This window comes from Pongo abelii, chromosome 5 (genome assembly GCF_028885655.2).
Source record: "Pongo abelii isolate AG06213 chromosome 5, NHGRI_mPonAbe1-v2.0_pri, whole genome shotgun sequence".
NCBI lineage: Eukaryota > Metazoa > Chordata > Mammalia > Primates > Hominidae > Pongo > Pongo abelii.
Window position 1 is genome coordinate 95,829,281 of NC_071990.2, and position 26,805 is coordinate 95,856,085.

The 26,805-nt window shown below is 34.6% G+C and overlaps 1 pseudogene; it reads right to left on the reverse strand.

Annotated features, from left to right (window-relative positions):
* Positions 1 to 24,104: 24,104 nt before the first annotated feature.
* On the reverse strand, positions 24,105 to 24,858 carry LOC100451213 (succinate dehydrogenase cytochrome b560 subunit, mitochondrial-like; annotated as a pseudogene).
* Between the last annotated feature and the right edge of the window lie 1,947 nt (positions 24,859 to 26,805).

Sequence of the window (26,805 nt, forward strand, 5' to 3'; positions counted from 1 at the left end):
CAATCATTCGTCTTCTGTTACTTCCTCTGATGTTGGACTAGTAGCCTTGAATGTATCCAAAATACATTTCACCCCCTCTCACTTTATCGCTATATCTACAATCTCTTCAAAGATTTCTTTGATTGGCTCCATTACAAATCTGTGAAGTCATGCACAACATGTAGACAAAGTTTTTACTAACAGGAATGTATTATTTTCAGCTTCATGGCTTTCTTGGTGTTTTCTATAACAATGATGGCATCTTCAATGGTTTAATCCTTCCTTTATGATATTTACTCTATCAGTGTTCTCTTTCATATTGCTGATGACTCTTTTTTTTTTTTCTTTCTTTGAGGCAGAGTTTTGCTCTTTTTGCCCGGACTAGAGTGAAGTGGCGTGATCTTGGCTCACTGCAACTTCTGCCCCTGAAGGGTTCAAGCAATTCTCCTGCCTCAGCCTCCCCAGTAGCTAGGATTACAGGCATGCACCACCATGCCCGGCTAATTTTCTGTATTTTTAGTAGAGATGGGGTTTCGCCACGTTGGCCAGGCTGGTCTCGAACTCCTGACATAAGGTGATCCACCCACCTTGGCCTCCCAAAGTTCTGGGATTACAGGTGTGAGCCACCGCACCTGACCTTCCAACAATTCTTTCATAGACTACCATGTGTAATGAGCTTCAAAGATCCTTATAACCACCTGATCTAGAGGCTGAATTAGAAATGTTATGTTTGGGGGCAATTAGACCACTTCAATAACTTTTATTTTGAACTCATGGGGTTCTGAGTGACCAGGGCCATTGTCCATATCAAAAACAAATTTAGAAAACAGTTTCTTACTGGCAAGGTACTTCTGGACTTCAGGGACAAAACACCAATGAAATCAATCCAGAAAAAGTGTTCTTGTTGTCCAAGCCTTCTTCTCATACAATACAATGACTGGAAGCTGGTGTTTATATTTTCCCTTCAAGGCTCAGGGGTTAACAACTTTACAGATAAGGGCAGTTCTTACCATAAACCCAAGTGCATTTACCAAGTGCATAAACCAAGGGCAAAACAAGTATTGTTAGCATATCCCTTCCTGCCTTAGCAATAGATGTCCTTTGTGGCATTTTTTTTTTTCCAAAATAAGGCACTTTCATCTGCATTAATAACCCGTTCAGGTAGGTGTCTGTCTGTATTAGTCATGGTTCTCCAGAGGGACAGAACTAATAGGATAAATGTAAATATGAAAGGGAGTTTATTAAGGAGAATTGACACTCAATCACAAGATGAAGTCCCATGATAGGTTGTCTGCAAGATGAGGAGGAAGGAAGCCAGTAGTGACTTAGTCTGAGTACAAAAGCCTCAAAAGTAAGCAAGCTAACAGTGCAGCCTTCAGACTGTGGCCAAAGGCCTGAGAGCCTCCAGCAAACCCCTGATTTAAGTCCAAGAGCCCAAAGGCCAAGGAACCTAGAGTCTGATGTCCAAAGGCAGGAAGTGTCCAGCACGGAAGAAAGAAGAGTCCGCAAGCCAGTTTATCCCACCTTCTTCCACCTGCTTTGCTCCAGCTGCACTGGCAGCTGATTGGATGGTGCCCACCCACATTGAGGGTGGGTCTTCCTCTCCCAGTCCACTGACTCAAATGTTAATCTCCTCTGGCAACACCCTCACAGACACATTCAGAAACAATACTTCACCAGTTCTCTAGGCATTCTTCAATCCAATCAAGTTGATACCTAATATTAGCCTCACAGGATCCTGTAGCCTCAGGGATTTTCTTAACGGTGTCTGTGAACTCATCTGCTGCCTCTTGGTTGACAGAAGGGATTTTCCTGTTATGTTGATATTTTATTAAGCCAAACTTCTTTCTCAAATTATCAAACCATCTTTTGCTAGCATGAAATTCTCCAGCTTTATAGCTCCTTCATCTTTCTTTTGCTTTAAGTTGTGACATAATTACTTTACTTTTTATTTAATTATATTAGAGTCTATGTATGCCTTTCATAGAGCAATCTGCACATCATAAAAGCTGCATTTTCAGTACGAGATAGATGAAAAGGTATTACATAAAAAGTCCAAAGTTTTTCCACCTGCTGGCATAGCTTCAGTGATGGCTTCACAAATTTCCTTTTCTTTTCTCACAGTGGTCCCTGGGCTGGATTCATTTATCTTGAAATAGTAAGCAACTGCAGCTGAAGACCTCAATCTATGATACACACCAAGCAATTCAACTATTTCTTGTAATGTCTTGACTTTGGTCTGCTTATTGGGAGCACCCTGAGCATCACTAATTGCACTTCATATAGGGCCCCCCAGTATTCTTCAAAGTTTATGCTATTGAACTAAATATAATGAGAAATGAGAGAGAATCATGAGATATCACTTTTTATTGCAATATGAAATTTATTAGAGAGAAGAAATGCCCACAGGGAGATGATTAGTGTCATGTAACATTTAAATAAATATTCACAACATGCTTGAGCTCATTGCAATAGCAACATGAGGTTGCAACAAATTATTATAGTAGTACAGTATGAACTACAGTTAATTTTTATAGTTTTCATTTAATATTCCATATTTACATTTAGTTGCATTTATCTTATCTGTTAATGGAATCATGTATGTTTTGTAAGTGTTTGTGTACATAATCTTTCAAAAGTTTTTTCTTCCTGTAACAGATTTGTGTATATTTCATGGTAAGAAATGACAAAATAGACTGGTATCTACATATATTTTATGCATCATGACACACCATTTTTCTTAATTTTTGATACTTTTTGGCTATATGGTTTGTGAGTTTTTAAAAATTGTTTCAAATCTCAAAAAGAATTTATTTATTGAAAAAAAATATATGTATGTAAGCAGACCCACGCCATGTTGTTCAATGGTCAACTATACTGTGTTCTTTCTTCTTCCTTTATATTCTAAGTTTTCTTTCTGTTTGGAGAACTTCTTTTAGATATTCTTTTGGTTACATCGTTTGCAACCATCTATTAGTTTTTCTTGATCTGAGCATATCTTGATACTCCCTTCATTTTAAGGGATATTTTGCTGGATGTAAGATTCTGGGTTCACAGTCTTTTCTTTTGGTAATTGAAAATGACTGCATCTCCTTTTTAGATCCCATGGTTTCTGATAAGAAATGCAATCATTCTAATTATTTCCCTCTTATACGTAAGGTATCCTTACTCTCTCACTGCTCTTGAAAATTTCCTTTTGAGTTCAGTTTTGAGAACTTTGACTATAATTTATCTTAGTGCGAGTTTTGTTGAGATTTACTAGACATCTGGAAACTATTGATATATGTCTTTTGTCAAAAGTGGAAAGTTTTCAGACATTATTTTCTCATGTGCTTTGTCAGCTCTACTTTCCTCTTTGCCATCCATAACTCTGGTTACGTGAAATTTGGATCTTTGATTACAATCTCACAGGTCTCTGAACATTTTTCTTTCAGTTATTCTATCTCTGTTTTCAGGTTTGCTAATTTCTATTGCTCTTTCATCTCGTTCTTTCTTTTCCGTGTCACATTAATTTTGTTATTGAGCTCATCCATTGAGCTTTGTTTATTTATTATATTTTTCAGTTTCAAAATTTGTATTTGGTTCTTCCTTATATTCTCTATTTCTTTGCTTAAACTTTCTCTTTTTTGTTGAGTCTTTTTATTAGTTTGTGTCAAGAATATCTATGAAAACTCATTGAAACATTGTTGTTATGGCTACTTTAAATCTTTGTTATATAATTCTAATATCTCTGTATCCTCCATCTTATCATCTATTGATTATATGTTTTGAATTCAGCTTGACACCTTCTTTATTCTTGGTGTTATGATTCTTTTTTTTTTTACTTAAAAGCTGGATATTTTGAATATTATGTTATGCAACTGAAATCATTTTTAAACCTTCTGATTCATTCATCTTGGCAGAAAAAAATGGAGGCCACCTCATTACTTCTAGATGATGATGAAAGTCCAAGCTTCTTATTGAGCCTTGTTAAAATCTGAGGGGGAAGTTCCTTTTTACTACTGGGTGGAAATGGGACTTCCAGGTTCCTTCTAGTCCTCCCCTGATATCTTCCTGGCTTGGAGGGATTGCTGTGCCAAGTTACTGCTCCCCATGTCACCTGAACTGACATTGTGGCAGAGGTCGGCCTCATTAATGATGTACACAGTGAAAGTCCTTACTTTCCAGTAGTATTTTTCTGATACCACCTTAGCAGGGATAAAGACAGGAGCCTTAATTCTGCTGTATTGAGATGAGGTCCAGGCCAGAGATTACTCCTCAAAGACTAAGGCTAGAAGATACCAGAAGACACTATTTATCCAGATATAAGAAAGTGTCTATTTTTTCTTCAGAGAGGAGAACAAGTTTAAATATTAAATAATATAATATAAACATTTTTATTTCATTTCTATGAAAGCAGTTATATAAACATATATTCACAGTGCTTGTTTCCTTGGATGGGTGGATGGAATTAACAGAAATATTAATTTAAGTGGAATTTTTTTCATATTTGATTTTTAATATAATAATGAACAGGTGCTCAATTTGTGTTCAGGAAAAAAAAAAACAAGCAGTGACAACCAAAATAAAATAACTTTTACACACACACACACGCACACACACAATTTTTTGAATGTCTTTTCCATAATTACTATAGAGAAAGAAAAAAATAAATTTTAAAGTTTGAATGTGAATATGCCTATTGTTCAGCAAGAATTAATTAATTTATAATTTAGGCAAATCTGACATCACTAGATTGCAATTTTATTTCTGTTACTAAGCATAAAGAAAAATATTGTTATCTGAAAGGTTACTTTCTAAGTGATGCTGTCCCTGTTCAGTCTATTTAAAATTGTAGCATCTATGCATTTGTATATTCCCACCCTCCTAACTTTTCCTTGTCATGAAAACTACATAACGTTTTACTTATTTTTGCAATTATCTGTCCTTCCTGACTCTAGTGTAACCTCCATGAAAGAGAAATGCAAATGAAGTGAATAAACACTTAACGACAGCATTTAAAAATGTCTATTTTCAAACACATGATTTCATGTGAATGTGTTCTGTTCTATAAATTAGGGGAAATAAATCTCTATTTGGCAACATTATATTCTAATTTGGCTTTATTTTTATTTTATGTTATTTTAATGTTTATGTTGCTTTTCTATAATTACAATTGAATAGCCTGTATTAGTCCATTATCATGCTGCTACGAAGACATACCTGAGACTGGGTATTTTATAAAGAAAAGTGGTTTTATTTACTCACAGTTCCACATGGCTAGGGAGGCCTCAGGAAACTTCCAATAAAGTCAGAAGGTGAAACAGGTATGTCTTACATGGCAGCAGGTGAGAGAAATGAGTGCCAAGTGAAGGGGGAAACCCCTAATAAAACCATCAGCTCTCATGAGAACTCACTCACTATCACGAGAACAGCATGAGGTTATCCAACCCCATGATTAAATTACCTCCCACTGGTCCCTCCCACGACATGTGGGGATTTATGAAACTATAGTTCAAGATGAGATTTGAGTGAGAACACAGCCAAACCATATCATTCTGCCTCTAGCTTCTCCCAAATCTCATGTCTTTACATTTCAAAACACAATCATGCCCTTCTAACAGTCCTCCAATAATACACCCATTACAAATGGGATAAATTGGCCAAAACAAAGGGGCTACAGGCCCCATGCAAGTCTGAAATCCAATAGGGCAGTCATTAAACCTTAATTTTCTAAAATGATCTCTTTTGACTCCATGTCTCACATCCATATCACGCTGATGTAAGAGGTGGGCTCTCACAGCCTTGGGCAGCGCTGTACCTGTGACTTTGCAGCATACAGCTTCCCAATCCTGGCTGCTTTCACAGGCTGGCATTGAGTGTCTGGCTTTTCCAGGTTCACGGTGCAAGCCGTTGGTGGACCTACCATTCTAGTGTCTGGATGATGGTGGCACTCTTCTCACAGCTCTACTAGACAGTGCCCCAGTGGGACTTGGTGTGGGGGCTCTGATCCCACATTTCCCTTCTCCACTGCCCTAGCAGAGGTTGTTCATGAGGGCTCTGCCTGTGCAGCACACCTCTGACTGGACATCCAGGCATTTCCATCCATCCTCTGAAATCTAGGCAGAGGTTCTGAAAACTCAATATTTGTCTTCTGTGCACCTGCAGGACCAACACCATGTGGAAGGTGCCAAGGCTTGGGGCTTGGACCCTCTGAATCCATGGCCAGAGCTGTACCTTGGCCCCTTTTAGCCATAGCTGAGGTGGCTGGGACCCAGGGCACCAAATCCCTAGGCTTCACACAGCAAGGGGACCCTGGATCCATCCCACAAAACCACTTTTTCTCCTAGGCCTCTGGGCCTGTGATGGGAGAGGCTGCCACAAATGTCCTTGACAGGCCCTGGCAACATTTCCCCCATTGTCTTGGCTATTAACATTTGGCTCCTTGTTACTTATGCAAATTTTTACAGCTGACTTTAATTTCTCCCCAGAAAATGGGTTTTTCTTTTCTACCACATCGTGAGGCTGCAAATTTTCTAATATTTTCTCTGTCATCTCTTGAATGCTTTCCTGCTTAGAAATTTTCCCACCAGATATTCTAAACCATCTCTCTCAAGTTCAAAGTTCCACAGATCTCTAGGGCCGGGCAAAATGTCACCAGTCTATTTGCAGAGCCAGAGTGACTTTTACTCCATTTCCCAACAAGTTCCTCATCTCCATCTGAGACCACCTTACCCTGGACCTTACTGTCCATGTCACTATCAGCATTTTGATCACAGCCATTCAAAAAGTCTCTAGGAAGTTTCAAACTTTCCCACATCTTTCTGTCTTCTGAGTCCTCCAAGTGTTTAGAAAGTTTCAAACTTTCCCACATTTTCTTGTCTTCATCTGAGCTCTCCAAACTGTTCCAACCTCTGCCTGTTTACCCAGTTCCAAAGTTGCTTCCACATTTTTGGGTATTTTCACAGTAGCACACAACTCTACCAGTACCAATTTACTGTATTAGTTCATTCTCATGCTTCTAAAAAAGACATATCCTAAATGGGATAATTTATTTTAAAAAGAGTTTTAATTGACTCACAATTCAGCATGGCTGGGGAAACCTCAGGAAACTTACAATCATGGAGGAAGAAGAAGCAAACACATCCTTCTTCACATGGCAGCAGGAAGGGGAAGTGCAGAACAAAGTGGAGGAAAAGCTTCTTAGAAAACCATCAGATTTTGTGAGAACTCACTCACTATCATGAGAACAGCATGGAGGTAGCCACCCCCATAATTCAATTACCTCCCACCAGGTCCCTTCCATGACACGTGGGTATTATGAGAACTACAATTCAAGATGCAATTTGGGTGGGGACACAGCCAAACCATATCATAGCCCCATATTTATTACATTTAATGAAATAAAACTCTGATATAAAAAGTTGATATTTTGTCATTCAAGGACAAAGCCCAAAAGGAGCTTAAATAACTTCCATACTCTCACTTTCCCTTCTTATTTTATTACCTTTTTATTCAGTATCCCTTTCAGTGTAATGATGACATGTAACTTTAGATACAAATTTCTAATTATATCCTATACCTGTTTTATAAATATTACAGTCATATTTTTGATGACCTCATAAATAAAAACATGGAACTCATATCCATTTTCTTCAAAACTAAGCTCATAATATTTCCTTCCAATTATCCTTTTCCCTATATTTTATTTTTGAGACATTGTTGCCTATTTCACAAATATGGTTGTCAACTTAGACTTCTCCATTTACCTCATATACAATGTGCAGTTTCTACCAATGCATAACAATTTTAATAAAAAATATCTCTTCTTTCCCCCATTCCCATTATAAGAGATTCAAGTTACTTCTTAGTTCTGCTCTGTTGCAATTCAGTAGAAGTTTAAATAATAAATTCAATCTGTGATACACCATTTTGAGATTATGCTCCATACATGTCCTCTTCTCTTATTCTTCCTGATTTCACTGAACAACTGCAAACATAGAGATAGCCCAAAGAAGAAAATGTCTGATTTGGTGGCACATCACCCTTAACAAATCCTATATAAGGGATTATCTTAGTTCTAATTATCTGTGTTAGAGGCATATATATTGTCTGTATTTGTCTATTTTAACTGTGTTTTTGCAAATCTGGGATTCTAACAGCATTTCAGATATGATTGAAAAATTTGAATGAACAAAAGGCAATATATTAATGTCAGATTTCTAGGTATGATACTTGAATGCTGTGTACATGTGGTAATGAGAAACAAAAAGAAGTTCAATATGAACTACTCTGTTTGATATATATCTATCAGGTACTTCAGTGTGTTTCTGTTTCCCAAAGGAATGTATATGATAATTAGTCTTGTGGTGAAGCACATATTTCTAAATGACTACCCTGATTCCATTGTAGGTAAAGGGAACAAATAGAAACTGTTCTTATAAAAATATGAAACATGATATTTATGGCCTAAGTTGTATACTTCCCTTGAGACCTTCACTTTTAATAACCTCCAGGATTATAGATAAAACTGAGGTAGTAATCATTACTGAAATGGCTTTTCTGGCAGAATTAGACATCACCTCCAAGAATCAATAATCATTTGAAGCTAACAGGGTGATTAAATGACCTCCTTTTTATTTTTCCTCATGTTGAGTTGCTTTTTAATCTTGATTTAGAGTCACACTGTTAGAAACAAAGATAAACTGAGGACTTAGGACATTAGAGCAGCAACTTGAGACTTATTCATTATCAAGGTTAAAGGCTCCCTTCCTTCAATCAAGGCATTTTTAGGTAATCAATGCATTCTAAAGGAAAAACTAAACACTCTCCGTGCAGACTGTATAAATACCACCACCTAATGCTGCTTCTCCTTTTTAAAGATATGCACCATTAGCTTTGCTATGGCAGGTGCTATATTTTTTTTATTTAATAATGTACCATGTCAGTGATGCTTGAGGATATCTTTGCATTGACTGATAATGATGTCATTAATTCTTTTCATCCAAGAAGTTTATCCCTCCCATCTTTTTACAGTCCAGAAAAGAACGAACTTAATTCTACTAACCAAATATTTTCTACCATATGTAGAAAATGCAGCCAATTCCCAAAAGTTTTTCATAGTTTGAATTCTCAATTACTATGTAAAGAACTGTACTGACAAAACTATTTAGTTTGTGCATGTGTATGTGTGATGTATGTATGTGTGTGTGTCCTAATATGCACATATCACAATACGGAAAGGAAATATTAGTGTTCATGTGCAAGAAATAATTATGATTTAAAAAATAAAAAATATAGAATTCAATAAAATTCAAAGCAAACACAGTTTTATCTCTTATCTAAAGATAGATAGATAGACAGATAGATACACATAAAGAGAGAGAGAGAGATCTGGTGAATGCATATGTGTACATACACACATGTATGCACAAAGGAATAAAAAAGAGAGTGCATCTTTAGGTATATACTGTAAATATATTATTAAACTATTGCCCATACTTTTCTGACTCTGAACATAATAGTTTTTATTTATAACTACTTCTATCTTAAGGCTTTGTTTCTTCATAGATTGAACATGTTTCATTTCTTTAAAAGTATATTTTATGTTTGAAGTCATAACCATGATTAATAAGCTTGTAACAGCAAGTTAGAAACTAACAATTATCATGCACTTTCTCTGCAAAATATTTTCAAAATATAATTTACAATTAATGAACCTCATTTCTGAAAAGCTTTTATAGAGTTACTTGGTAACTAGAAGATGATTTTCAAAATGTTGAAACTGGATATCTGAATTTTAAATACTTTTGCCACTGCCATGACAGTCATTTGGGGAAAATATTAGTCTTCTTAAAGAAATTGATTTTTTAAAATATTTTTTAACACTGCAAATTGTCCTACTGTTCCTTTTCAAGTGCAGAATGTAATTTCACTTCATTTCTACGTAGTTAACTGTTTGAAAGGGAGATATTCAGCTAATACATTTACAGTTCTGTTTATTCATTCTCACATTCATTTACAGACCTTTAATACTGTCCATATAATTCTGACAAGAAGGACAGAGAGATGCTTTGTACTTCTCATAGATCCCTATCAGGGGACACATTATATAACTTTTTGTGAAATTAATTTTATCAGTGTGACCAGCTGTTATCAGTCCAATCCATCTACATAATATTCATTGTCAGTTTTTTACCTAAATGGTTTAGATGATCAATGCTGATTGTCTACCTGCTTTATTTATTTAGGAGTTGCAAAATAATTCTATTCTGATTCTATCATGTATTTCCCATTCACTAACTGCAATTTATTACATTATTCTAAGTATCATATATGTTCTGATGTTTATTAATTATTGAGAATAATAATTGGTTCTCAAAAATGTAATAAAAGTGAGAAACATTTTTATTTCACTTACAATTGCAGTAATATTAGCATGTTTGACATGCTTCAATCTATTGAAGTAATTATTTTTGATGCTCACATTGTCCTATCTTTGACCAGAGGCATCATTCAAAGTTTTGTTTTGTTTTATTTAATATGAGCCTAGTAATCTTTATCACTTTCATGATATCTTGTATAATGTGATGTTCCAAGCACCTCTTGCACTTTTTTACTTCAGACCTGGAATTAGTCATTTCCTCAAGGAGCTTTGATTATTATTAATACAATGTGTTTAGTGATTACAACCTGGGCACTAAGATTTCTCCTTATTATTTTATTGTTCATTGTTTCTAGAGTTTTGATAAATGCAGCTAAGAATATATGCCTTTTTTAATAAGAGAGAAAACACATCATGGATTAATACTAATATGTCCAATTACACTTTAGAATTATAGTGTTTTGTATTATTTGATTTTATATTTATCTACATTTTATAATCTGAAAAATATTGGTATCTAATGACATTAGCTTATTTACTTATTTGACTTATCCTCATAGATGAGTGCTTATACATACAGTAGTATGCTGTTAAATGTTAAGCATTGAAAAATAAACTCCCTGGAGAAATAAAAACAACCCTGGTTTGTAGCATTTGCTTATTTCCATGGAGTAAATACGCCCACTGTGGTTGATTTCAGGCTACTAACATGGCACCACTGAATGCAAAGTTCAGGAAGATGCACTGTCACCCAGGGGTGTCTAATATGTTCACCAAGCAGGTACAATAGACGTAAATAATCTTAAGATCACAGATGTCATAAAATAAAGTAATTAAGAAGTGATGAATTGTTGAAAATTTATTAACCTTATTTTAAAATGAAACGTATTTAGTTGTGAATTTTTTAATAATAACTGCATTTAACACTAGGTTCACAAAGTTACTGAAAATTCAATGACCAGGTTTCACACAAGGTAGTAAAAAGTTGGCTCAGTCACACCAGTCCCTTATGTGTATATACAATACATTTATTTTGATAATACCAACATCATTACTAAAAATAAGATTATTAAAAATAAGTTTAAAATATTTTTGCTCTTAGGATATTTGCCAATGTGTAAGCATAAATGATTGCAATTTGAAATCCCTTGAAATAATTGCTCTCTGTATACTTAGATCTTGTTAGAAACTATTTGTTTCATTTGGCTTTAAATATTAAATATTTTTATTTTATATTTTGGTGTAATTCTGTTTAATATTGTGTAAAACTTTTGCATGTTTCTAATGACAAATGAAATATATCATCAGAGAAATTGTAATTCTATCATTTGTCCATTTATCCTATTCTCTCCCTTCATTTATTGATAACTATAGTATTTGGATTTTATTTAGTCTTACATTTACAGTTAGACAAACATAATGTATCATTTATTTGATTTGATTAATACTAACTACAAATTTATAAGAAGTATAAAATGAATAGAGTGATATGTTAAGTGCCACTACAAACATGGAATCAAATATATTTAGAAAGTAGAAAATCCTATGGAATAAATAGCTCACCTTTTTAATCAGTTGGAAGACAAAGAGAATAAAAGAGTTTGGGTATTGTAGATATAATGAGACATAAGGTACATGTCAACCAAATGTAATATGTGGACCTTGTTTGGATCCTGAGTCAGTCAAAACATGAGAGAGAAACAGAGAGAGAGAGAGAGAGAAAGAGAATTCTGGGCACTTGAGCACTATTTTAACTGTTTTCTGGTATTTAGGAATTATTGTAATTCCTAAGTTTTTATTGAGAGTAAAAATAATATTGTGTAAGTGTTAAAAATAAAAGGTCTTGTTTTTTAGACATACATAGTGAAGTTTTATGTATTTTTATAGGTATTGGTGATTACTGAACTTGAGTCACGTGTCTATGGGGGTTCAAAATACGATTCTCAGAGATACAAATAAACACAAAATGAAGTCACTATCCTCAAGACTCTTATTACACTGGTGTAGTTTTCAGGCTTGTAAACCATTATTACACTGTTGTTATATAGACGGTTTAAAGTCTGCTAGATTGTAAAGAGTAGGGAGAAACTAAATCCATCTAGGGAATTAAGAAGGGCTTTATGGAGAGAAGGGTATTAATATATGTGTAAGAATTTGGGAGTGATCAATGAAAATGAGAATATTTCACGCAACAATCCTTATTTGCAGAAAAAGGAGTTTTGAAAACTAGTGACATTTTCAAAAACAGTGAATAACAGATTAAGTTTATTGTTTTTTCTAGATTATATTTTTTATTGAAAACTAAAAGTACTGTACTTATGACGTGGTGTAATTCTTAATTGCATTTTTATTTATATCAGTGAAGTTAAAATTTTATCTTATATGTTATTAAAATTATGAAGTATTTTTAGTTCATGAAAATTAATTATTATATTTAAAGTATGTGAGATAGATAAATCACCTATGTCAGGTATACAAAAAAGTAGCTACTGAAATGGCTTTCTGTGAACTAAATTATTCAAAGCTTTATTTGAAATGTAAGTTATGCATTGCAATTGTGAAAATGAACCTACAGATTGCATTAGTGGGTCATTGATGAGAATATATCAGTCCCTCTTATCCACAGAATTCATAACCATGCTAATGAGAGCATTTGACAATTTGAATATGTTTAATTTTTAAAAAGGATGAAACCTAAAAAGACCATATTGAGATACTTTCTAAAACACTATTAGATCAATATGCAGTACTTAATAAATTATAGGACTCTGGGGATTCTTTTCCAAATGGGAAGGTAAAGGTATGTGTAATCTGAAAATGATCCCACAGTAATTTTAAAGAACTTTGCTTCCTTTATACTCACCTTGAATCCATCTAGAATCACAGACCCAATCTAAATGACAGAGGTACATACTTAAGTGCGAAAATATTGGGGGTGAAACAGGTACAAAGTGTGTTCCAAGTTTTGATGCTTTTTAAATAAAAGCATTTGATATTAAGAAAGAAGAGGGGGAAAACAGGCAATGATGACTAAAGAGATGAAGAGAAAGTTAGAAAACCAAATTATAGCATAGGAAAGAAGGATACTGAAGGGATTCAGAAAGAAGGAAAAGGAAAAATCAGAAGGAATATTAAGGACGAAGAGAGGAAGATCTATTGCCCAGTCACGGCCATGAAAGTATTCATCTCCCGTCCACTAATTTTATATTTCTTTTCTTTAACAAGGTTTTACCATTTTATTTTTTTCAAATTAGTTTTAAATCTCAATTTCATATATAACCATTTATAAAAACAAATAGTGCTTCCTTATGCTTCACTGGTTCCCCAATCTCGAATGTTGATTTACAGAAGCAATAGTCTATACAATTTTTCCCAACAGTGACAAGCATGTTCTTCTATTTCTTTTATTTATTTATTTATTTATTTATTTATTTTTATTTTTTTGAGACGGAGTCTTACTCTGTCGCCCAGACTGGAGTGCAGTGGCGTGATCTCAGCTCATCGCAACCTCTACCTCCCAGGTTCAAGTGGTTCTCCTGCCTCACCCTCCCGAGTAGCTGGGATTACAAGTGCGAGCCATCACACCCGGCTATTCTTTGTATTTTTAGTAGAGATGGGGTTTCGACATGCTGCCTAGGCAGATCTTGAATTCCTGACCTCAAATGATCCTCCCGCTTCAGCCTCCCAAAGTGCTTGATTACTGGCATGAGTCACTAGTCACAGCATGTTCTTCTATTTCTTGATTTTATGCCCTATTCAATTCTTCCATATGCTGGTAAACTATTACTGGGTTTTTAAGATATATAGGCCTTCTAAGATGAAATAGGAAAATCTATTTTTCTTTCCACTTCTCCTCAGAAACAAATATATCTTCCATATTTGACAATCTATAAATATAAATTAATAGGTAGCATTTTTTCAGTTTTTCAGTTATTAATGATTAAGAATATTGCTCAGTATGAGACATGTTTGCAATGTGGTTTTATTTCCTCCTTTTGACTTGCAGCCCATTTTACTTTATATAAAACAACAACTTTTCTTGCAACTCTCTGGAAGTGTAAATCTATATTCCCATTCCAGAAGCCATAATATTAGTGCCTATCAGGACTTTTTTTTTTTTCTCCAGGCTGGTTGTATTTTAGGATTTCCATTTGTCATTATTCACAGTATTATTTTTATCTCTCCTTACTTACCTTCCTCCCTTTTCTTGAGCACATTTATTCTTCATCTTCAGGAAAAGGACAATATAGGAGATAGCTCTGAGATTTTGTGTGTCAGAAAACACCATCAGTCCACTTGCTAACAGAACACTAAATTACCTGCTCATATAATTTTAGGTGGAAAATTATTATTTTTTCTAAGAATTTTCAAAGCATTTCCAGCCACCCCCACTCTTCCTGATATTATTGAAAATACAAAGACATTGTCCTTCTTGGTGTTTTAGATGTAACCTTTTAGTATTCTTTCTGGGGGCTGTTAAGATTATAATTTTTTATTCCTAGAGTTCTAAAATTTTATAATGATGTATCTTGTTGGGGGTTTTCAAACTTTCTTGTTCTAAGCAATCAGTAAACCTTTTTGAGTCTGGACATTCACATTTTCCTATTCTGATCAAAGTTTTTGACCAATTTCCTTCATAAGAAAATACATTATTTTTGCAACCCCTATTATTCAGAAGAATAGCTAGTTGACTACTCAGATTGATCCTATTTTTTCCTCTTTACTTATTTATTTATTTTTTTGCCTTTTTTCTTTCTCTAATGTTTCTTTAGACTTATCTTCAAAATGGTACATTTAGTTTTTAATGCATTTACTTCAATATATAAACCAATATATATTTTACACATACCTATCTATCTATCCATCTATCTATCTGTCTATCTATCTAATAAGAGACAGAATAAGAAAGGGGCAATAAACATACGTCTGCATGTGTCTTTATAGCAGCATTATTCACAATAGCAAAGACTTGGAACCAACCCAAATGTCCAACAATGATAGACTGGATTAAGAAAATGTGGCACATATACACAATGGAATACTATGCAGCCATAAAAAATGATGAGTTCATGTCCTTTGTAGGGACATGGATGAAATTGGAAATCATCATTCTCAGTAAACTGTCGCAAGAACGAAAAACCAAACACCGCATATTCTCAATCATAGGTGGGAATTGAACAGTGAGAACACATGGACACAGGAAGGGGATCATCACACTCTGGGGACTGTTGTGGGGTGGGGGGAGCGGGGCGGGATGGCATTTGGAGATATACCTAATGCTAGATGACGAGTTAGTGGGTGCAGTGCACCAGCATGGCACATGTATACATATGTAACTAACCTGCACATTGCACACATGTACCCTAAAACCTAAAGAATAATAATAATAAATTTAAAAAAAAAAGAAAGGGGCCTAGGCTTTAGCATACAATATATTGAGACTTCTCCTTTTCATTTCCTATTTGTTTTTGTCTCTGCAGACTTATGATTAATATCATTTTAACACAATTTCAAGAAAGAGTAGATCCAAAGACATACATTTAATCTATCATTTTAAAATAACAGCCACTTCCATACATATTTTCTAATTCACTTTACTTATCTGCATTTCTTTATTTCTTTTTCTTGATGTCTTGTCTCCTTTTAGCACTTATTTATGCCTTTCCTCTTTTCATAATGTACTTATTAACAACATACAAAATATTTTGTGAGATTCCTACTCAAAACCTTTTCATATTGTTCATCCTACTTTTCTTATTACATATTTCTTTTACTTCTCATCTTTGTTATTTGATTTTTTAACATTTTCATTGTGGTAAATGCTATATGCACAAATGTAAAAAATTGACATGTATGATTTAAAGGAATGGTTAAATAAGTATCCATACCCTCCAGAAAAATAGAATGTAGCAACTACCTTAGAAGCCTACGGTGCTGCCCACTGAAATATCCTATTATTTCTTTCCCTAGAAGTTACACCTGTCCTGAGTTTGCACATACCTCTTATTTGCAGAAATAAAATATTTGATTCGAATATTTGAACCAACGCTTTTTACAAAATGAATGAAATAAATATGTTCTTTTGTGACTTTGTCCATTCACTCAACATAATGTTTTTGAGTTTTAATCACGCTGTTACATTTAGCTACATTTCCTTCATGTTTTGCTGCTGAAAGAAATCCATTGTATATACATACTACAATTTATTAATTAATTCTATGATTGTTATATATTTTTATTTCCATGTATTTGCTATTATGTAAAATATAGCTAAAACATTTCCTTTTGTGGTTCTTCATGTATATATGCAAAAAATTGAAAAGAGTACAAACAAAATAATAAAATACAAAGTTGTGAATACTCTTCTCACATTCAGAGAAATGACTGAATGATAAGAATATGAGAATTTTTCATTTAATATGCAATTACAAACCTTTACCAAAGTGACTGTATCAATTACATTATTATCAGTTGCATAAGGCATTTCATCAATCAACCTTTTTCAGAAAATTTGATATTAATAGAATTACATTGGTGGTATTGACTGTAAGGGTCTCAGACGTTTGCAGTTTCTTGTGAATCTTACTTGATTTTTCACAGGAGTGGGAAGGAGAGGTCTACCTCTTGTCTCTTGTTCCTCATGCCTGATGTTGGGTTCAGTGCACCTTCCCTAATGAAAGCCAGCCCTTCATATGTTCACTTACCAGACTTTCTGATATACTTCTATTTTAATATGAGCAGAATTTCAAAATATTTTTCTTAGCTATTTATTCCACATGCAATTGCACACTCTAAACAATACTTCAGAGAATCTAGTCTGCTATATTGCAAGAATAGAAGTTCCCTGTTTTATTTTAAACAGGATGAAAAAATAAAATACATGATTCTAATAAAAGAGACTACGGAAATTTTAAAGTTCTAATTTTATTTTCATTTGCTATTGGTTGTTGTTTCACCCAGTATTTCAGAAACACTAACAAACCAAGAGCAATGACTAACAAGATTTATGAAACTGTAAAATTCACATTATTCACTTCTCTGTAGCTCATTTTCTTAATCTGTGTATGGCGATAATAATAAAATTAACTTTATGAAACTGTATAAAAGTGCCTACCACTTATTTTAACTATTCATTTTTAACTATTAGTGAAACCATCATATGCATATAAATTGAAATGTATGATACCATAAATTTCTAAAAGCAGTCATTAAAAAAATCCTTCCTTCTCAAACTTTTGCTCTCACATTATCTCGTAAACAGCACACTCACTTCCACCCACACAATAGAAATGCTTTGAAATTCATGGAGAACGAAACTGAATTTCATAAATAAATCTTGAAAGTGATTTGAAATAACAGAAAAAAATATGTGCCAGTGATGGAATATATTTAAAGAATTGAACAAATTCCTATAGAGTTGATCAACATTTGCGGAGGCTGAAAGTACATGTCCCTCAGAATCACAAAATAAGGAACTTCATTTGAAATATATAAGCTGAGAAATATACAGCATTGGATTGAAAAAATAGTTAACATCTTTAGGAGATTTTTATAATAGAAGCCTCTATTCATCCTTAATTCAAACCTTGCTCTTTGAATGCTTAATTTAATGTAGCTGGGCCAATCCATCATTCAAAAGCCTCTTGAGTGCCTACTATGTGCTCAGCATGAGAGTAGCAGAATCAGACACCCCTGACATTTTGATAGGTTGATCTGATTTTCTGTCACTTGTCTTTTAGGCTCCCCTAGAGAGAACAAACCTGGAAGTAGCAGGCTCCATTCCTTCAGGGAAATCTTAATGAGACCTAGCAGTTCAGACTGACAACCTGCAATCAGACCTGATTTTACTGCATTTCTTTCAGACTGAACATTGGTCGTTTCTTTATGCTTCTTTATAAGTCCTTTATCTTCAAGCATTTCATTTTTACATATTTATACATGAAAAAATTAATGAAAGCTTTGATTTTGTCAAATAAATGATTGTAGTAGACCCTGACCTCAATTCGTAGTAAAAAGGTGTTACATTTCAAATTGAAATACAAACTTAAAAATCTTCTTCAGCTTTCAAATATTAATAGGGAAAGTCTAAAATAATTTGCAGATTTGGCTTCCAATTGTTCCTTCAGTTTCCATGCTTTAATTTCTTCTGACATAAACTTAAACTACATAAAGCCATTTTTGTAGTTTTTGACATAATTTATCTTATCTAGTCCTAAATTCTTTATTATTATCTATTTGTGTTGCTTCAATGCTAGGTCATTTTTCTTTATTTGTTATTATTAATTAGTATTTAATACATAATTCCCCTGCCCATACTGTTTTGAGAATCATGCTAGAATCAGGGATTGCAATTAGTAAACACAAAATAAAAAATCACTTCAGTTGTACTTGGGCCCAAAATAGATCTCCAGATCTAACACCTGAAATGTTAAGGCTTGTATTCAAGAGTGTAAATCTAGATTATCAGATTGGACCATGTTATAATATAAGAATTGGGAGCTATGTGTTTGAAACAATATGGAGATCTAATCATCAACTATAATTTCTTGGGATGGTCAGATCTAGGTTTTGTGGTACCTGAAACCTCTATAATTTGGGAGGTCTTTAAAAAAAAAAGAAAGATAAATTACTACTACAAAAATTATGTTTGTGTTAATTACAAAAGGCTTTAGAAAGGAATAGTGCTAATTTGAGACCCTAAAATTTAAGCTTTATCTGATTCACAATAAATGTGCCTTACTGATGAAATTTATAATAATGAGTATAATTTTAGATTAAAATATAGTATCTATGTGTTTAGCATTGCCTAATATATCTAATTGATAAGGAAGTTATCTCAGTGCCAAAATACATAATGTGATGAGACTTCTTAAAAGTGTTCTAAAACCACAGATCCTGATGAGCACAAGCATTGTATTAAATTTACAGTTGATGAAATTGACAAATTTCATTTTGCAGGACTAGGGAAAGCTGAGGTAGAATAAATGAAACCAAGATAATCATAAGGAGGAGAGGAGAAAATGCAATGTGATGCACAAAGAGACAAAATGCTTCACAGAAATAATGGCGATTTAAAATACAATTTGTATATATGTAAATAATGTTAGAAATTATTTAATTAATAATAAAAATAACATTTATGTAAGATAGAAAAGAACTTTCAAGTGCAAAACTATTAGCCAAACTGTTATCATTTTGATGTGCAAAAGAGTATGCAAATGGCTTAGATTTAATGAGAAATCATTCAATTTATTTATCAGATGGATATTGTACGGAAAGTTGGAGACTATTTTTCCTTTGGACCTTTTCCTTGGACTATATTTGACCTGCTCCTTTATAAAAAAATTTAAATGTCACATTTTATTTCATCTTTAGAAATGACTGACTTGTCTTTTAGTGACTTAATCTCTGAGTTAGTAATTCTACATAGAAGCATAAGTCCATGACAACAGAATAAATCAGAAAAAAAGAGGTTTGTAAAAAAAGAAATAATTGGTATTGTAAGAGTTATTCATAAAAATGTGAGTGTAACTAGGGGGCAAATAATTTTGTAGCAGGTCATGCACTGAAGGGAAGTAACAGAGTTATAAATGTGATTATGCTTCTTGAGATAACATTTAATTGATTGTAAAATGACTTGAATATTATATTATCATTAAAAAGAATTTTAGATAAAATATATATAAAAGTAGCACAGGAATTGAATGGTTGAGAATCTTAAAGATAAAATAATAAATTATTATGTATTTCTATGAAGGTTTTCAACAATTATAATGGCTAAAGTCAAAATAACAGTTGGATTGGGGCAACAGACTGATAATTTATTTCATCCTTAGAGACCACAAGTAGCCACCTGAAAAACAAAGGCCCACTGATCTCGTGCAGCAATTAAATTATCTGTTGCATATAACAAAATGCTGTAACATTTATTTATGATTAAAATTAATTAAATTAGGTAAAAATGAAATACTGTAGTGAAACAATTAAAATTAATACATCAAATCAAATTACTGAAAAGCTACTAGAAATGTATCAATTTCTGCTCAAGAAGAAGCATTAATTTTATGTATCCACTATTAAGTACTTTGCAAGAAATATTGTACAATTATATGCAGTTGATTGCTTAGAATAACTATGATAAAAACATATATTATACATAAGTATAAGCAGATAAGTATTAAAGTAGTAGTTTATAACTAGTCCGATCATTACTGATATGATTTGGCTATGTCCCACTCAAATTTCATCTTGAATTGTAGCTCTCGCAATTCCCATGTATAGTGGTAGGGCCCCGGTGGGAGGTAACTGAATCATGGGGCGGATCTTTTCTGTGCTGTTCTCATGATAGTGAATAAGTCTCATGAGATCTAATGGTCTTATAAAGGGTAGATCCCCCGTGCAAGCTCTCTCCCCCTTGCCTGCTGCCATGCAAGGCATGACTTTTCACTTTCTTTCCCTTCCACCATGATTGTGAGGCCTCCCTAGCCATGTGGAACTGTGAGTCAATAAAACTTCTTTTCTATATAAATTACCCTGTCTCAGGAATGTTTTTATTAGCAACACTAGAATAGAGTAATACAGTAACTGGTACCAGGAGTGGGGTTCTTATGTAAAGATACCCAAAAATGTGAAAGTGACTTTGGAACTGGGTAACAGGCAGACATTGGAAGAGTTTGAAGGGCTCAGAAGAGGACAGAAAGATGTGGGAAAGTTTGGGACTTCCTAGGGTCTTGTTTATGGCTTTGACCAAATGCTGCTCATCTCAATTGGAGATGAGGACCTTATTGGGAATGGAATAAAGGTGACTGTTGCTATGTTATAGCAAAGAGTCTAGTGACATTTTGCCTCTGCCCTAGAGATCTGTGGAACTTTGAACTTGAGAGAGATGATGTAGGGTAACTGGTTGAATGCTGTTAAAGCATTCAATTTTATGTATTCACAAAGTACGGTTTGGAATTGAAACTTATGTTTAAAAGGGAAACAGAGCATATAAGTTCAGAAAATTTGCAGCTTGACAATGTGATGAAAAGAAGAACCCATTTTCTGAGAATAAATTCAAGCAGGCTGCAGAAATTTCCATAAGTAACAAAGAGCTAAATATTAATCACCAGGACAATGGGGAAAATGTCTCCAGGTCACATCAGAGACCTTTGTGGCAGGTACTTTTATCACAGGCATGGACACCTATGAGAAAAAAATGGTTTCATGGGCCAGGTCCAGGACCCCCCAGTTGTGTGCAGCCTAGGAACTTATTGCCCTGAGTCCCAGTCCCTCCAGCTGTGGCTAAAAGGGACCAAGGTACAGCTTGGGGCGTGACTTCAGAGCATGCAAACCCCAAATGTTGGCAGTTTCCACATAGTGTTGAGCCTGCAAGTGCACAAAAGTCAAGAATTGAGGTATAGGAACCTCCACCTAGATTTCAGAGGATTTATGGAAATGCCTGGATGTCCAAGCAGGAGTTTGCTGCACAGGCGGAGCCCTAATGGAGAACCTCTGCTAGGGCAATGCAGAAGGGAAATGTGAGAGTGGAGCCTGCACATAGAGTCCCCTCTGGAGTGCTGCGTAGAGGAGCTGTGAGAAGAGGGCCACTATCCTCCAGAATGGTAGTCCCACAAACAGCTTGCACTGTGCCCCTGGGAAAGCCACAGACACTCAACACTGGCCTGTGAAACAACCAGGATGGGGGGCTGTACCTGCAAAGCCACAGGTACTATGCTACTACCCCAGGCCATTGGAACCCACCACTTACATCAGCATGACCTGGATGTCGGATATGAGATCAAAAAAGATGATTTTGGAGCTTTAAGATTTGCATGCTCTTTCAAGTAGAGCTTTACTCATTTATTGAAAATAAAATAATCACTGATTTTTTAATTAAAAAGTTTTGAAAGAAACCTGAGGCTCTTGAGGTAAAACTAAAACTAGGCTGGGTGCGGTGGCTCACGCCAGTAATCACAGCACTTTGGGAGACCAAGGCGGGCAGATCACGAGGTCAGGAGATGGAGACCATCCTGGCTAACCAGGAATGGTGAAACCCCGTCTCTACTAAAAATACAAAAAAATTAGCCAGGGGTGGTAGTGGGTGCCTGTAGTCCCAGCTACTCCGGAGGCTGAGGCCAGAGAACAGCGTGAACCCAGGAGGCGGAGCTTGCAGTGAGATTGCGCCACTGCACTCCAGGCTGGGTGACAGAGTGAGACTCCGTCAAAGAAACAAACAAACAAAGAAACAAACAAAAACACTAAAACTAATGTCAAGGTGCTCGGATGCAGTACATTTTGTTTGCTAAAAAATGGTTCAACAGTACAAATTGAGGGAGCCTGTGTTTGATTCTCACCCATGTGTTTTTATTATGGCTTATCTTTGGTAACTTATTTTACAAGTCCACGTAGAGACTCTGCAACAGTGTGACTTCTCCTTTTTCCTCTCACTTATCAGATTTTTGTGTCTCATAGGTTATTTATAATGGCAGTTTTGTACAACTCAGAGTAGAAGTGAGGCAGAGCAGAGATGCAAGATGACTTCACAGTTAAAGGAAGGTTACCTAGAGAAAGACACTTCGGGTTAAATCGTATATTTACCAGGTACAATAAATGTGACTTCATCAATGTTAATTTTCATCTCTGTGCCTTAATATCCTTTTAATACAGAGATAATTATTATAGCTACCTTTTATGGTTTCTTTGAGAATTAAAAGTGTTAATATGTTTGTGAAGCCATATAAAAATGCTGGCACTAAATTAATGTTTTTAAACATTTATAGAAAACCCAGAGTCCCCTTTGACCATCATCCCCTATAACAATATACTTAGAATTATATACTTATTAAGTGTATTACTTAACTACTCCATGTGAATTTACACATTTACACTCTGTGTGTATAGAATGTGTTATTTTTAAAAAATAAAAGGTATCGTACTCTTCTTAACTCTTTTAGTCTGGTTTACTGAAGGTATAATTTACAGACAGTTAAATTAATCTGTATGTAGTATATGGTATAGATCAGGGCTTCCTTTTACGCATATTGAGGAAATAAAATTGTTTTCATATCATTTGTTAAACAGACTGAATTGCCTTTGCTCCTTTATTAGAGCAACTGACCATATTTCTTCAACCTTTTTTATAGACTTGACACATTTTTCTAACCTAGAGGTATATTCTTTTTAAAAAATGAGTATTTTAATTCAGTTTCAGAAAAAGATGATACGTGGACTTGAATTAGAAAACATGAAATTAAGAGGTTTGTTTTACTGAAAATAGGCAAGAAAAAGAAATAAACTCTAGTATGTTCCATGATAATTTTGTGGATCTTCTTGTGTCAAAAGCTATACATTTTCTCCCCAAAGCGGCTGCTCCAAGGAATAACTACCCTGCTTTGTCTCCCTCTAGCTGGGATAAACTAGTTCCTCTCTACCTCCATCTCTCTTCTTTCAACAACACTGTGTGGTTGGTAAAGGCCTGAGCTTTGACCAATGAACATAATTGTCCTTTAAGCCAGCAACCCACAGGCAGTGGCACTAAAAATCTCACCTCCAGCCGCCAGGGCAGAGGCCATACACCTGCCATTGTTTCCATTGCCTCAGGAAGAAGGAGCCAAAATCTGACCCTCAGCACAAATCAAAGCCCAATATATAGAGAAAATAAGTGCTTCTAGGCCCACAGTTCACCTACTGTGGGCAGGAAAGGGACTCTTTTCCACTACTGTGGTCTTCAAGTTACTCTACTGCTACTGAGTTCCAAGGGTATCAGAAAGCAAAAAAGGATCTAAACTAATGAGGAGAACTTTGCCCAGGCTGGAGATAAGAGTGACAAACAGGGAGACAGGTGAATGTAATCATGTGTAGGAAGATGATGCTGGGAACTTCCACTCTTCACATGGCTGCCAGCCTTACAGAGGACAACACAATTAAGGACCAAGACAATCACTCCAAACTGGTATATCTGGGGAATCTTCAGGCCTTTCCCTACGTCCCACATCAAGTGTTGAATCCCATTCTAGGTATAATACATGAGAGCGAAGATGAGTGCAAACTTAGCTGTGAGAATCAGTGCTGGCCCCAGACACAGGGACTTCAGGAGTTCAAAATTAGACTCAAAGTTCCCGGGGAGCAACAGGGCCTACATGCCAAAAAAAGAGACCTTTGCACTTAAAGCAATACTAGTGCCACAGTGGCAGATGGACATCACCATGGGAAGGGACCAACTGCAGATAATGATGTGGGGAGATAAAAACACTTTGAACCTGTGTTCTTATTCCAGAACTGCTTCATCTCTTCTTTGGCCATGGTTCCCAAAGCCACCATCAGAAAAGCATTTCTGATACAGAGTGGAGGGCTAAAGTGGGCTTGGAGGCGGTGACGGCCAACAAGCCTCCGCAAGAGCGCAGGCATCTTGGGTTCCAGCCTCGATGAAAATTAATCTAGAGTTATATTTTTATGACAAAACCACAGTGTACTGACTACTATAACCAGATAGTAAGCCTTAAAATCAGTTTGAGTACTCTAAATTATTTTACAAAAAGTTTTATTAGTCTAAGCTCTTTTTTTCGTTACATTTTTTAAAATCATTCTGACAATATTCTACAGAAATGCATTCTGGGTGTTTTTCCCAAGATCTAAAAATAATATTGATAATTTTTTCATTAATACATAATTATTGTACATATTTATGGCATACATGTGATATTTTGATACAGGCATATAATGTGTAATGATCAAATATGGGTAGATAATATATCTATCACCCCAAACATTTGTCATTTCTTTTTGTTTTGGGAATATTTCAAATCTTCCCTTCTAGCTATTTTGAAATATACAATAAATTAATGTTTACTATAATTACCCTACTGTGTTTTGATCGAAATTGCACTAAATCTAAACATAAGGGAAATTAGAATCTTAATTATGTTCAGTTTTCAATCCATAGACACTATCTGTCTCCAGTTATTTAAATCTTCTTTGAATTTTAATTCCATAATATTTTAGTTTTCCACATATACAACCTGCAAATGTTCTGTTTTTTCCTAAGTATTTGATTTGTTAATGTATTATACACATTTTGTTAATTTTAGTTCCAAATATCTATTGACAGTATATATAAATATTATTGTTACTTATATGCTGATCTTTTTTTTATTATTTATCACTGGAAAACCTACTCATGAGTTTTAGGAGATTATTTTAAAATCCTTGGGATTTTCTATGTAGAAGGTTAAGCCATTTTACAAAAAAGGACAATTATTTCTTCCTTTTCAATGTCTACCTTTGAAAAAAAATTTTAAGAAACTCTCTGGAAACCATCATTCTCAGCAAACTATCACAAGGACAAAAAACCAAACACCGCATGTTCTCACTCATAGGTGGGAATTGAACAGTGAGAACACATGGACACAGGAAGGGGAACATCACACACCGGGGCCTGTTGTGGGGTGGGGGGATGGGGAAGGGATAGCATTAGGAGATATACCTAATGTTAAATGATGAGTTAATGGGTGCAGCACACCACCATGGCACACGTATACATATGTGACAAACCTGCACGTTGTGCACGTGTAACCTAAAACTTAAAGTATGATTAAAAAAAAAAAAAAAAACCTCTCTTCAATGCATTGGCTAAGACTCATGATAAGATATTGAATAAGTATGCTCAGAATATATATCCTTACCTTGTTCCCAATTTAAAATGGTAGGAATTCAGCTTTTCACTACCCAATATGATGCCTACCTTAGTTTCTTGTTTGTCTTTACAATGAATAAACGTGACATTTTGAAATTATTATTTTTTGCCTCAGTTGATGTAATTATCTATTTTTTCTTTATTTTATTAATATATTAGGTTAGGTGGATTTATTTTTGCACGTTAAAACAGCCAAGCATTACTGGGATGAAACATATTTATGATGCCTTTCTCTTTTAATGTATTGTTGAATTCAATTTGCTAATATTTTGTTGGAAATTTGCATCTGTATTCATGAAGCATGTTAAGCCTGCATTTTCCTTTATTGTGCTATCTTTTTCTGGCTGTAGATTGGTGAAGCCATTATGGAAAACAGCATGGAGATTTTTAGAGAAACGAAAAATACAACCGTCACATGACCTAGCAATCACTCTTCTAAATATAGATCCAAAGAAAATGAAATCACCACCAAGTAAAGATATCTGCACTCCCCTGTTCACTGCAGCATTATTCACAGTAGCTATGATGTGGAAACAACTTAAGTAATAATATCAATCAATGGATGAATGGATAAAGCAACTGTGATAGAATACACCACGGGATATTTTCAGACTTAAAACTGGAGAAGATCCTGTTATTTGCCACAACGTGAATGAATCTAGAGGACATTATGCTAAGTGAAATGAGCCAACACAAAAAGAAAAATATTGCATTATCTCACTTTTACAGAATCTTTCAAAAAAAGTCAAATATGCAGAGAGAAAATATAACAGTGTTACCAGGGGCTGGA